The 12602-nt window shown below is 51.1% G+C and overlaps 1 pseudogene; it reads right to left on the bottom strand.

Moving 5' to 3' along the window:
- Positions 1-6283: 6283 nt before the first annotated feature.
- On the bottom strand, positions 6284-11624 carry LOC118146119 (adenosylhomocysteinase pseudogene; annotated as a pseudogene).
- Positions 11625-12602: the final 978 nt, after the last annotated feature.

Raw genomic sequence — 12602 nt, 5'->3', positions numbered from 1 at the left:
TATGCTTTTCCATAGAATTTTTGAAAGGCAAGTACAAGTTAAAAATATACCAGGTTTAGGTTTTAAACAGTATTGACTAATTTGGATGGATAGTGATGGCAATGTCCCATCTCCATTTTTTTTAAATTTAAAAACGATTTTCAATGGAAGGGCTTGCGTTTGTGTGTAGGGCTTTGGGAGCTCTCTGTAGGTCGTATGACTTTGACCTTCAGTGCCTTCATCCTGGGGAGTTACTCTTTCTCCCCCTACTCTGTCATGCACCCTCCTGTCCTGCCCAGCCTGGGCTCTGCACCTGGGTCCTGCCAGCTGTCATGATGGGAAGCGAGACTCCCCTGCCCTTCCCCAGCTTCTCCCCTCTGTGTTGGCACATCCGTCTCCCAAACTGGTTATGAGAGGCTTTTCCAGGCACACAATGCCCTGCACAAGGCATCCAGAGAAATAAGCCAGGTCAATGTTGAGGAAATGGAAGAGGGCGCTAGAGCCCCTGGGGGTGGATGGGACTCAGTCATTTGGTTTTTCCCCATGTGGAGGCTCATTCCCTGAGCAATCGTGGGTGCTCAAGAGAACATGTTGCCCCTCCACACTTCACTTCTCAATGTTCTTCCTGAAATGCGAGGCCCACCTTCATCAATTTTTGTCTTTTAGACAAAATTTTTGTTTTTTAGACAGTTTTTGTTTCACAAAGTATACATACTTCTGGTCCTGTAAATAAAGAGATTTTCACACAGAATTAAGAATTCCAACCTCATTGCTGGACAGGTGGAGATATTTATGACAAGGGTGTCTGGTGCCTGGAGAGCAGGTGCATGGACTGTGTGTGGCCCCATGGGGCAGGTTCCAGAGAGGTGGATCATATGCCTGTGCAGGTGTGGGAAGGGACAGACAGCCAGGCAGTGCACCCTCTGGCTCTAGACTGACTCACCCAGCTGCCTGATGCCTGCAGCCATATGCAAATGTGCCCAGAGCAGCCAAGGCAACTTTACAAGGTGCCTCAAATTGTGCATTTCTGAAGACTCAAGGAGAAAATGTTCATTGTACTCATGACACCAGGAAAAGTGTGGGGAAGCTTTCATTAGGCAGAAAGGGAGGTCAGGCATGGTGCCTCACACTTGTAATCCCAGCACTTTGGGAGGCCAAGGCAGGTGGATCGCCTGAGTCCAGGAGTTCAAGACCAACCTGGATGACATAGCAAAATCCCATCTCTACCTAAAACTAGCCAGGCATGATGGCCCGTCTGTGGTCCCAGCTACCCAGGAGGCTGAGGTGGGAAGATTGCTTGAGCCTGGGAAGTGGAGTTTGCAGCGAGCTGAGATTTTGCCGCTGCACTCCAGCCTGGGCAGCAGAGTGAGACCCTATCTCAAAAAAGAAAAAAAAAAAATAGAAAAAAGAAAGGAAGTTAAAATAACCTGAAAATGTAGACAGATTGTATGTCTTCCTCAGATGTGAAATATTTGGGGTTGTCTCTAATTAATGACAGCTATGTTTCTTCCCTGGGAGGTTCAAGCCCACTTCTCTGCAGCTGGTGTGTGCTCCTGTATTACCCATGTGTAAACATGAAGGTGCTATTTTCCATCTCTGTGGCTCTGAGACCTGATAAGGAGAAATGCATGTGCAATTTCTTGAAGAGCTGTATGTGATGCTGGTGAAATCAACATGTTTCCTAATGGGAGTTGAGAGCCTTTGGAGTTTAGCCAATATGAACTCAAGCTAAGGCCTGTCATCCTTCCTCATCCCTCAAGGGAGGAAGTCATAGATTAAGAAGGTAAGCTCAGAAGACATCAGAGTGGAGGACCCGTCAGCCCTGGCCACCCACAGAGACCCTCCCAAGCTTTCGATGGTGAACAGTGACAGCAGGGACAGGCAGAGGGAATTTGCCAGCCATGCTTCCATGGGCTACTCCCGCCCTGCCTCCTCTCCAGATGGGCTGATCCCCCGGGTTTGGCATCAATCAGGGGTTCCTCACGCTAGGGAAGGGAGAAAAGGGGCACAGCCCTTGGTCACACAAGTTGGCTGAGTTGCAGGTGGGCTGCCTTTTTAAATTTTAGATTCAGGGGGATCATGTGCATGATTGTGACATGCGTATATTGTGTACTGGTGGAGATTGGGCTTCTAATGTAGCCATCACCCAGATGCTGAACGCTGTTTCCAATAGATAGTCTTTTAACTCTCATCCCCTTCCCACCCTCTCCCCTTTTGGAGTCCCCAATACCTCTTATTTCTATTCGTACGTCCATGTGTACCCATTGTTTAGTTCCCACTTATAAGCGGGAACCTGCGGTGTTTGATTTTCTGTTTCTGAGTTAGTTCACTTAGAATAATGGCCTCCACCTCCATCATGTTGCTGCAAAGAACATGATTTCATTTTTTGGGCTGCATAATAAATAAAATGTGGTATCTGTGTATATAAATGTGTAAATAAAATGTGGCATCTTTATGTGTCTGTGTGTATAGATCCCACATCTCCAGCATCTCCTATTTCCATCGGTATGTCCATGTGTACGTATTGTTTAGTTCCCACTTATAAGGGAGAACATGCGGTGTTTGATTTTCTGTTTCCGAGTTAGTTCACTTAGGATAATGGCCTCCACCTCCATCATGTTGCTGCAAAGAACATGATTTCATTTTTTTATGTCTGAATAATATTCCATAGTGTATACATACACCACATTTTATTTATCTGGTTAACCATTGATGGACACTTAGATTGGTTCCATGACTCTGCTATTGTGAATAGTGCTGAGATAAATGGATGAGTACAGGTGTCTTTTTTATATAATGATTTCTTTTCCTTTAGATAGATACCTGGTGGTTGGATTACTGAGTAACATGATAATTCTATTTTCAGTTCCTTGAGAAATCTCCATGCTGATTTCCATGGATGTTGAATTAATTGACATTCCCACCATCAGGGTATGAACATTTCTGCTTCTCTACATCCACAACGTCTGTTGTTTTTTAACTTTTTAAAAATAGCCATTCTGACTGGTGTAAGATGATATCTCAGAGTGGGGTTCATTTGTCTTTCTCTAATAATTAGTGGTGTTGAGAACTTTTTCATGTGTTTGCTGCTTATGTTTCTTCTTTTGAGAAATGCCTGTTTATACCTTTACTCAGTTTTTAATGGAGCTGCTTGCTTTTTCTGTTTAGTTGTTTGACATTCTTATATATTCTGACTATTAGTCCTTTGTTGGAAGCATAATTTGCAAATATTTTCTCCCATTCTGTAAATTGCAAGTATATTCTGAGTTTCTCATATTTTGAAGTCTACCTCTCTAGTCAGATTAAGAAATTTTTCCTGACTTATTCCTCCATATAAGTTTTCCAGTTTGCTTACTTTTTCTTCTTCTCTCTCGGGAATGCCTATAGGTTATAGGGTTGGTGATTTTACATAATCCCATGTTGCTTTGTTCTTGTTTAAAATTCTTTTTATTTTTGTCAGGCTATGTTCATTCAAAAGACCATTCTTCAAGATCTGAAAGTTTCTTCTTCTGCTTGGACTGTTAAAGCTTTTGACTGTATTTTGAAATTCCTTAAGTATATTTTTTATTTCCAGAAGTTCCTGTATTTTTTTAAAGGTATTTATCTCTTCCTTCATTTCCTGGACTGTTTTCATGGTTACTTTGTGTTAGTTTTCAGCTTTCACTTGGCTCTCATTGACCTTCCCTGGATTCTATACTTTTAAGTCTTTATCATAAGTTTTGAGTTTTCATGTTGGTTGGGGCTTGCTTATTGCTAGAGAGCTAGTGTGATTATTTGATATGGTCACAATATTCAGATCTTTCATGGTGCCTGGATTTTTACACCGGTTCCTTCTCAACCGAAGGAGATGATACTTCTTATTTTTGCATTTATTTTCATTTATGTGGGGTATTTTCTCTGTTATCCCCCACACCGTGTGGGTGTCACTGCAGAGTCTGTTGGTAGGTAGGGGTTCTTGCTTTTCTCCTGCAGCCCTGTGCACTTTTTAGTGGGCTGTGCAGTTCAACCTGCAGGCCAGTAGGTGGCACCCACAAATAAGAGCTGGCTGTGGCATAAACAGATGGGTGTGTACTTGACCTTTGCTCACTGAGGTGCTCCTCTCTATTGTTTCAGGTGATGGGCAGGACAGTGGAATGCTAGGTGCCCTGAGCTTCCTGCTCAGAGTAGGTTGGGAGGTGTGGAAGGGAGGATGCAGCTGGGCAGAGCTGGACCCCCTGGCTTTCCCACAAGTACCCCCAGCGATAAGCACAGACATCAGCCCTTATGAGAGTGGCTGGAGGCGCTCCTGATGAAATACATAGAGGTCTCTGTGACGGGATGGGGGTGCTGCCCTGGCTCCATGTCCTAGACAGGCAGGAATGCAGTCAGCTTCCTTATCACACCCCTGTTCCGGGGCTGGTGTCTCTCAGTTCAGTTGCATGCTGTGGTCTGGCTCCAGCCACAGTGGCTGAGGCACATGGAAGCTGCTATCCTGTGTGCCTCTCCTCAGGAGTGGCTTCAGGGTGGGACCTCTGCACTAGGCCCAACGCAGGCAGTTGCATGGCTGGCCTGTTCTCCAGTGTGGTAATGCCGCTGCCTCTTGGAGACAGGGGAGCTGCTCTCCCTCTCGGCCATGTGGGTGGGAGTCATCATGGTGGTGCTGGCTGGTTGGGTGGGCCCAAACTCAGGCCCAGAGAGTGGTCAGGTGCCAGCGCTGTTGGACTGGGTTAGGTAATTCCCCAACTCCCACACCTCTCAGTGACCCACTAGATGGCATGTAGGAGTCTTGATGGGGCTGGACTGGGATCCCGCCAGCCCAGAGTTCAGGTGCTGGCTGTGATAGTGAAGGGCAGGCTGGTCCCCAGGAGCCTAACAGATCACAGGCCTGTGTGGGCTGGGCTTCCCAAAGGGCTCCAGGCCATAGCTGCAATGTTCAGGCACAGCAGGGTGGCAGTGCTGTGTGCCTTTCACTCAGGAGGGCAGGACCCTTCAGTTGGGGCAATGAGCAATGGCAGTCGTTGGGCTCATGGTGAGTTGGCACTTCTCTCCCAAAGCTGGATTTTGCTGTTAGGAACTCAGGAAGGTGCCTGACCTCCCTGCTCCCTCCCTGGTCTAGGGCAGCAGAGGCCAGGCTGTGGTGGAAAGGGTTAATGGGCAGCTTCTAGGGTTGGGCTATCAGAGGAACAGTCAGCTGTGGCTGTCATGCTGAGGCAGGGTGGGCAGTGGCACTGGCAGCCTGTCAGCAAAGCAGGCAACTCCCCTTTGGCGGAGAGCAGCAGCAGAGGGAAGCCAGGCAGTGCATAGTCTGCCTACTCCTCTTTACCGCAGCTGCGGTATCTGTCTTTGGGGTGCATAAAAGTGCCCAGTTCCACTTCATGGTGGGGCAGCAGGCTGCTCAGGGATCAGAAGCCTGTGGGATCCATGTAGGCTTGAGCATTGCCTCTGCACAGTCTCCAGCAGGCTCCCCGTGTTCATCTGGGGGCCCAGGGGCGATGAGGGGGCTCTTGTGGGAGGAGGATTGCAAAGGTCTATGGCAGAGGTGTGAAATTTCGAGGTTCTCTCACTCACTCACCTCTTCCCTGTGTTAGGGAGCCCCTTTTCGTTCCATGGGGGTCCCAGCTCGGCAGGCTTCCCTCTCCTCTGCTGTCTGTGAGTCCCGTCTCATCTCTGGTGAATTTCAGCATGCTCTCCTAGAGGATCTGTTTGAAGTGTTAGGATTTACTCACTATTTTGATGTCCGAGGGGCACCTACTAGCTGCTTCTAGTCTCAGGCTGCCATTGTTCCACTGCCTTCTCCTCGAGGGGAGCAGCATACTTTTAGAAAACAAGTCTCACTTCAGAGCTGCCTCAAAACAAAAGTGTACAAAAGGGAACACAGTGGGCGATGCTTATTCCTTATTGTAGACCAGAACTAGGAGAATACACATTTATGAGAGTCCACTGGATGTCATGTGAAGCACCCCTGTAGAGCTGGAATAAGCCAGAGCAGATGAGGTTATGAGTAGCCCCATGTGGAACAACCAAGCTCACATGAAGCCAGGGCACTTCTCGCCCCTAAGTTGGCACAGAAAGGTCCAGGTCCCCAGGGGCACTACAGGCCTCCATTGGTCATTCAGGGGCCTCAACATGCAGGGGAAAGCTCTGCCAGGCAAGAGCATTCTTTGGAGATCACATTCTAGTCAGCCAGACAGAAGGAGCAGGGCTGGGCTGGGTGACAGGCATGTGCACCTGCCACTGCCATGAGTTTAGACACAGCCCCCTGAGCCGCAGGGAGGTTACAGTTTAGTAGCTGTGCTTCCAGGAGTTGGGGCAGATCTGTGGACAGTGCCCTGTCTCTGCTAGGGCACCAGTCACTGAGGGTAAGGATCCTGGAGCTTTAAATGTCCTACTGGTTTTCCCAGCCTACTAGGAAAGCTCTCTTGATGGAAGACCCTGGTGGGACTTTTGGAGGCAGATGTGCACACCTGGTCTGCACACCTGTATTAGCTGAACCTCTTACAGAGGCTTAGAGACAGACTGCAGAGGAAAATGTACATGTGGGAGGTTTATTTTGTTAGGGAGTCCTCTGGGGAGCATGATGATGAGGGACAGGATAAAGGCAGGAACCAGACCCACGCAGGATGTGCTACAGTGAACATCTCAAATCAATGGGAAAAAAAACATTTGTAGGAAACTGTTATTAAGGCACTTTTCCTGGGGTCCTGACACTTCAACTGTCAACCCAAGTGCCCCAGCAGGGAGACATGGAGGTGACTGGGGCAGGGGCTGCCTAGTGACAAGGTGAGCCCTCAGATCCCCCAACCAGAGGCTTGAGACTCCATGAGAGGAGGCGTGAGGTGGGTGGAAGTGTCGGGGGGCTGGGCTGGGCTTTAGCAGCTGAGTCTTCTGACTGCAGCCCTGGGCCCTGTGCACTTCCCCAGGTTGCCCCCTTCCACGGTCGGGAGCTGAACCAGCAGGCCCTGCCAGATGGCGGCTGAATGATGAAGCTGCCTTAGTGCAGCACTCTGGTCATTTATCATTGAAGTGGCACAGCCAGGACTCCCAGAGCTCAAGTGGGGCCTTGATACACATTAAGCCTCCACTCCATGCTAGACCCTGGGTCCTCGGAGGTGGGATGTCGCCTCAGGACACTGTCAGATGTGTCAGCTTTGTTTTATCCTCCTCAGGTACGCTGCTGATCACCACGGGTGAATTGCTTTACACTCAGTCACACTTTGTGAGCCTGGCTTGCTTCCTTCATGTTTGATAGATGAGGAAACCACGGTCTGAGAATGTATACCAGCTCGCTGAAGATCCCACAACTTTTAAGTGGAGGAACCGGCAGTCAATGCAGAGCAGCTGTCTGCAGAGGTGTACCGGGCACTCGGTTCCTGTCCTCAAGAGCAGAACCTGCAGCCAGAAGTGGGGATATAGGGGAAGTGTCCACCTGCCTCCCACAGAGGCTCACAGCCTGGAACATGTCCCCAGCCTCCTGCCAGGTCATCACAGGAGACTGAAGCAACCCCTCCACCTGGCTGGCCAGTGGACCCAGCTGTGGGCTGGGGCGAGCCTCCCTCACCACTGATGGTTGGGTGGACTGTCCTCCTGGCTGGCCCGGGTTCCTACTGAACTTGCTGCTCAGCCCCTCCCTCCAATCCCTCAGTTCAAGTCTTCAAGCCTGGGCTAATGGCTTGGGCTCTTTGAAGCCAGGAGCCTCCCCCAGACTCACACCACGGATGGCTGCAGGACCCCTCTGCGTGCACACATGGACAAGCACATGCCTGTGTTGAAGCTCATGTGCCTACACAAAGCTGTGGTCTTCATGCAGTTCCCATGACCCCTTCTGTGAACACCAGGATTCCCTGAGTAGGCCCAGCATGTGGAGGAAGACAGAGGGGCAGGAGGGTCCTCCATGTCTCATGAGGATGTCCTGAGTAGACCCAGCACGGACAGGAAGACAGAGGGGCAGAGGGAACTCCACGTCTTGAGAGCTGCCTAGCTGTGCTGGGTAATTTACACACATGGTCGGCTAATCTATTGAAATACTTGTTCTGTTTTGTGTTTTCTCTCTGTTTCTATTTTTATTTTGGCATCGAGATTTTTATTTACCTACCTTCCTGCTTTCCTTTAACATTATCAACATTATAAGCCCAATTATTGTCTTTTCGACCAGGGTTGTGATAGGAACCCTCTTGTTACAAAGTGGTGGCCGATCTATGCCTGTTTGATGATTTCTGGTCCCTCTCAAGCTCTTGCTGTCACTTCTCTGTTCTCTCTCAGTTGCCCCTTAACAGTCTGTTCCAACCCCTATAAAACAGGGACTGAAAGTACCAGCCTCATTGTTACGAGGTTTAAGAGAAGGCCCAGCACTAAGCCCTTAGGAAAATTCAAACAACAGCTCCTCCTTGCCCTTCGATATAGCTCCTTCTCATCTGTCAGCGGCTGAGGAACTGCTGAACGTGTAAACCAAGCACACGGTATAGGTCTGCAGGCCAGGTGAAGGCCTGGATGGTAAAGTACACGGGCCTTGTGACTCCACTGCCGACTACCAGGCTAAGGAAGGACTGAGTTAGTGAGCAGTTCTGAGACCACGCAGCTCCCGGGTTCCTGTGGCTGTCTCCCACGCACCTCTGCCATGAACAGGGCTTGAGCAGGGGACTCTCAGTCTCCCGGACACACTTGGAATAGCATGAGGGGTGCAGCAAAGCCAAAAGCTGAGTGACCAGCCCTGGGGAATCGATGAGGGACACTGATAAAACAATTGCAAAGTCAGTGCCATTTGCTCTTTGGAAGAAGAGGCAGGGCCTGGACAAGGACAGCAGCTGGAAGGTGAAACACAGGACTGGCTCACAGTCATGGCAGTGATCAGGCTTCAAGGGGCCATCAGGGGACATGCCCCGGGTACTGGGCCTGCTTCTCAGTCAGCTTGGTGAATTTCACATTCACCTTGCCCAGGTGGGCTTCAGCCACTGCCTCATCCAGCTTCTTGGGCAGGACGTTTACCCCAGTGGGGTACTTGTCTAGGTGGGTCCACAGCTCAACCTGCACCATCACCTGGTGGAGGAAGGAGTCACTCATCGCAAAGCCAGGGTGGCCCATGGCACAACCCAGGCTGACCAGCGGACCCTCAGCCAGCAGGATGGTGCGGTGCCTGTTCTTCAGCCAGTACCCGGCCACCTGGGGCTTGATGGTCACCTTCTCCACAGCGTTCTCTCTGAGCCTCTTGACATCAATCTCCACATCAAAGTGTCCCGTGTTACACATGATGGCCTCATCCTTCATCTGCTATAAGTGCCAGCCAAGGACGATGTTAACACGGCCCGTGGTGGAGACAAAGATGTTGCCCTCCTGACAGGCTTCGTTCACAGTGGCCGCCTCTTAGCCCTCCATGGCAGCCTGCAGTGCGCTGATGGGGTTGATCTTGGTGATGATGACGTGGGCCTCGAAACCCTGCAGAGCCTGGGCACAGCCCTTGCCCACATTGCCACAGCCTGCTACCACCGCTACCTTGCCAGGAGTGGTCACCTCTGTGACCCAGTTGCTGCCATCTATGGGGTCCTCCCAGCAGCCACAGAGCTTGTTGAACTTGCTCTTGGTGACAGAGTCGTTGATGTTGATGGCAGGCACCTTCAGGATCCAACTGACCATCATCCTGTGTGGGTTGCGGACCCAGCCATGGTCTCCTCAGAGGTGCCTCAGATGCCCAGCAGGACCTGTGGGTACTTGGTGTGGAAGAGGTTGGTGGGTCACCCTCATCCTCCAGAATCATGTTCCAGGGCCCGTCCTTGAATTAGTGACTGCTCGATGCACCACGGGTACTCCTTGTTCTTCCGTCCTTCCAGGCCTATACTGGAATGCCAGCCTTGGCAATGGCAGCCAACGCATGGTCCTGGGTGGGGAAGATGTTACCGCTGGGGCCTCCAGGCCAATGAGGGTCTCAATGTGGATGGCCGGCTCCATGGTCCTATGCAGGCAGCCAGCCATGTGCATGCCCTTTAGTGGCTTGGAGGCCAACTGCAGCTCCCGCATGGACATCAAGCCCGGCATCTCATTCTCTGCAGTGTTCGGGGCCTCCTGTCCCCAGGTGTCCAAGCTGATTTCAGTAACTTTGTAGGGCAGTTTGTCAGACAGGCTGGCAGCGCTTGTGATGGAGACAGGTGAAGGGGACTGGGCGTTGGTCTGGGGATAGGCACTGGGTAGGTGGCTCCGGGCAGGGCCTCACTCTTTTTCTCTGGGTGTGTGTGTGTGTGTGTGTCTGTTTGTCTGTGTGTGTGTGTCTGTGTGTGTCTCTGTGTGTGTGTCTGTGTGTGTCTGTGTGCGTGTCTGTGTGTGTGTCTCTGTGTGTGTGTCTGTGTGTGTCTGTGTGTGTGTCTGTGTGTGTGTCTCTGTGTGTGTGTCTGTGTGTGTCTGTGTGTCTGTGTGTATGTGTGTGTTCTATTTGACATTTCAGCAGATGGCCAGGCCTTTGGTATTGCACAGGTGCTTGCAGTGTGTATTAGCCAGGGTTACCCAGAGAAATGGAACCAACAGGATATGTACAGGTATATGTGAGAAGAGTTTTATTATAGGAATGGGCTCATGTGGTTATGGAGACCAAGAAGTACCACAGTTTGCGATCTGCAAGCCACAGAACCAAGAGTGTCAGTGGTGTGACTCAGTCTGGGTCCGACGGCCCAAGAACTAGAGGGGCGGGGCGGGGCCAGGGCATAAGTCCAAATGCTGTGACCTGAAAGTTAGTGTCCCCTCAAGATTCATATGTTGAAATCCTAACTCCAAGGGATGGTATGAAGAAGTGGGGGTTTGGGGAGACGATTATGTCACCAGGGCGGAGCCTCATGGATGGAATTAGTGCCTTTATAGAAGAGGCGCCAGAGGGCTGCCTCGCCCCCTCCACCATGGGAGGACACAGAATACATTGTTGGCCAAGAGATGCTCACAATGAACCAGAGAGCTGACTCACCAGAAACCTAATCCACCTTGATATGGACTTCCCAGCCTCCAAACCATTCAAAATAAATTTCTATTGTTTTAAAATTATACTGTTTGTGGTAGTTTCTTTACGGCAGGCAAAATAAACTAAGACACAGTGGGAAACAGTGGCCTGAAGTTAAATTCCCTTCCATCTTGTGTGAAGAGGGAAACTCCTGAGAGGTGACGCTCAGTGTCTGTGAATGAGGGAGTGGGTAGGGAGGGAGAGAAGGCAGAGGTCAGGGGTTAGAGATGGAGCCTGCACACTACTGGACACCCAGCGGGTCCCTAGATGGTGACCAGGCTCAGGGACCCAGGCTCACCATGGCCACCAGGACTGAAGGACCCATGCAGGCTGGACACTGGGTGATCGGGGAAGCTGAGAGGACTGCTGACCAGGGGCTTCTGGAAACAGGACTTTGACACAACCCTGGAGAAGGAGGAGCTCTTCAGGAGTATGTGAAAATTCTCCCTAAATATCAAGAGTTCCATTTCTAAATTATGAATCTTTAGATGAACCACCAACCTTGCAAAACTTTCACAGACCACTTGAGAATGTGGCCCCAGCTGGGGGTGTTCACTTCTTCTATCAGCTGGAGAGTTTCATGGAAAGTGTAAGAAAGCCTCCCCATCAGGGTCCATATGGCAGATCCCAGCCTGAGCCTGCCTGCTGGCTGTGCAGAGGCAGGACCCAAGAGGAGATCAGAAGGACAGGATGGTAGTGACTACAGGTCACCAGCTCGTGATCACAGGGCAGCCAGGACTCAGCAGAAGCAGACATTGGAAAGCCCACAGGAGCCCTGCTTAGGGTCTCCTTCAGGCTCCCCTGCTCCCTGGGCCATGCAGCCTCAGCCCTGCCCCTCCCCTCCCTCCGCACCTGCCCCCTCCGCCCCACCTCTGCCTCTCTGTGCACTTGGCCGTTAATAGCCCTGCAGTCTGTGGTTGCTCGTCCTCTGCTCAGATGACCCCATGGCCATGTTGCTGGGGAGAGATTCTGATCCTCTAGTCTTGGTCAAGGTGTGCCTGCCTGATGTGACCACCAAGGTCATACCATACAAATAGAGCTGTTGCTGGGCCCAGCACGGGGTGTGGGGCAGTTTGAGTGTGTGGCTGTGGGTGGAGCAGGTGCCCCCAATGTTGTCTCCAGCACGTGGAGAAGCCTGCCCATCTGTCTCCCCGTGAGTGGTCCCTGTCGCTCTGCTTCCTTCACTCCTGCTCCTGATGCCTCCACGAAGCTGAGCCACATGAGCAAGTGAGCGTCCCTCTGCCCACCCTCACTGCCCAGCACCACCCTTCCATCAGGGCCCCTCTCCTGCCTGCTGCCTGCAGCCTACTCAGTGAGCTCGTGCCAGCTCAGAGACCAGGGCTGGGCTTGGGCAGAGGGGACGGGGGAGTCCCATGCCTCCCGTGCAGGAAACGTGGGTGTGGGCTGTTATTTCTCCACTAGGCAGTCGGAACAAAGTTCCACACACTGGGTGACAAAAAAACCGACATTTGTTTTCCCTCAGAATTCTGCAGGCTGCAAGTCCAAGGTCAAGGTGTGGGGAGGGTCGTTTTCTTTCTTTTTTTTTCCTTCCTTCCTTCCCTCCCTCCCTCCCTCCCTCCCTCCCTTCCTTCCTTCCTTCCTTTCTTCTTTCAATAGAGTCTTGCTCTGTCACCTGGGCTGGACTGCAGTGGAAGATCTTGGGCCACTGCAA

Source organism: Callithrix jacchus, chromosome 12, assembly GCF_049354715.1.
Source record: "Callithrix jacchus isolate 240 chromosome 12, calJac240_pri, whole genome shotgun sequence".
Lineage (NCBI taxonomy): Eukaryota > Metazoa > Chordata > Mammalia > Primates > Cebidae > Callithrix > Callithrix jacchus.
This window is presented reverse-complemented; position numbering and strand designations above follow the sequence as displayed.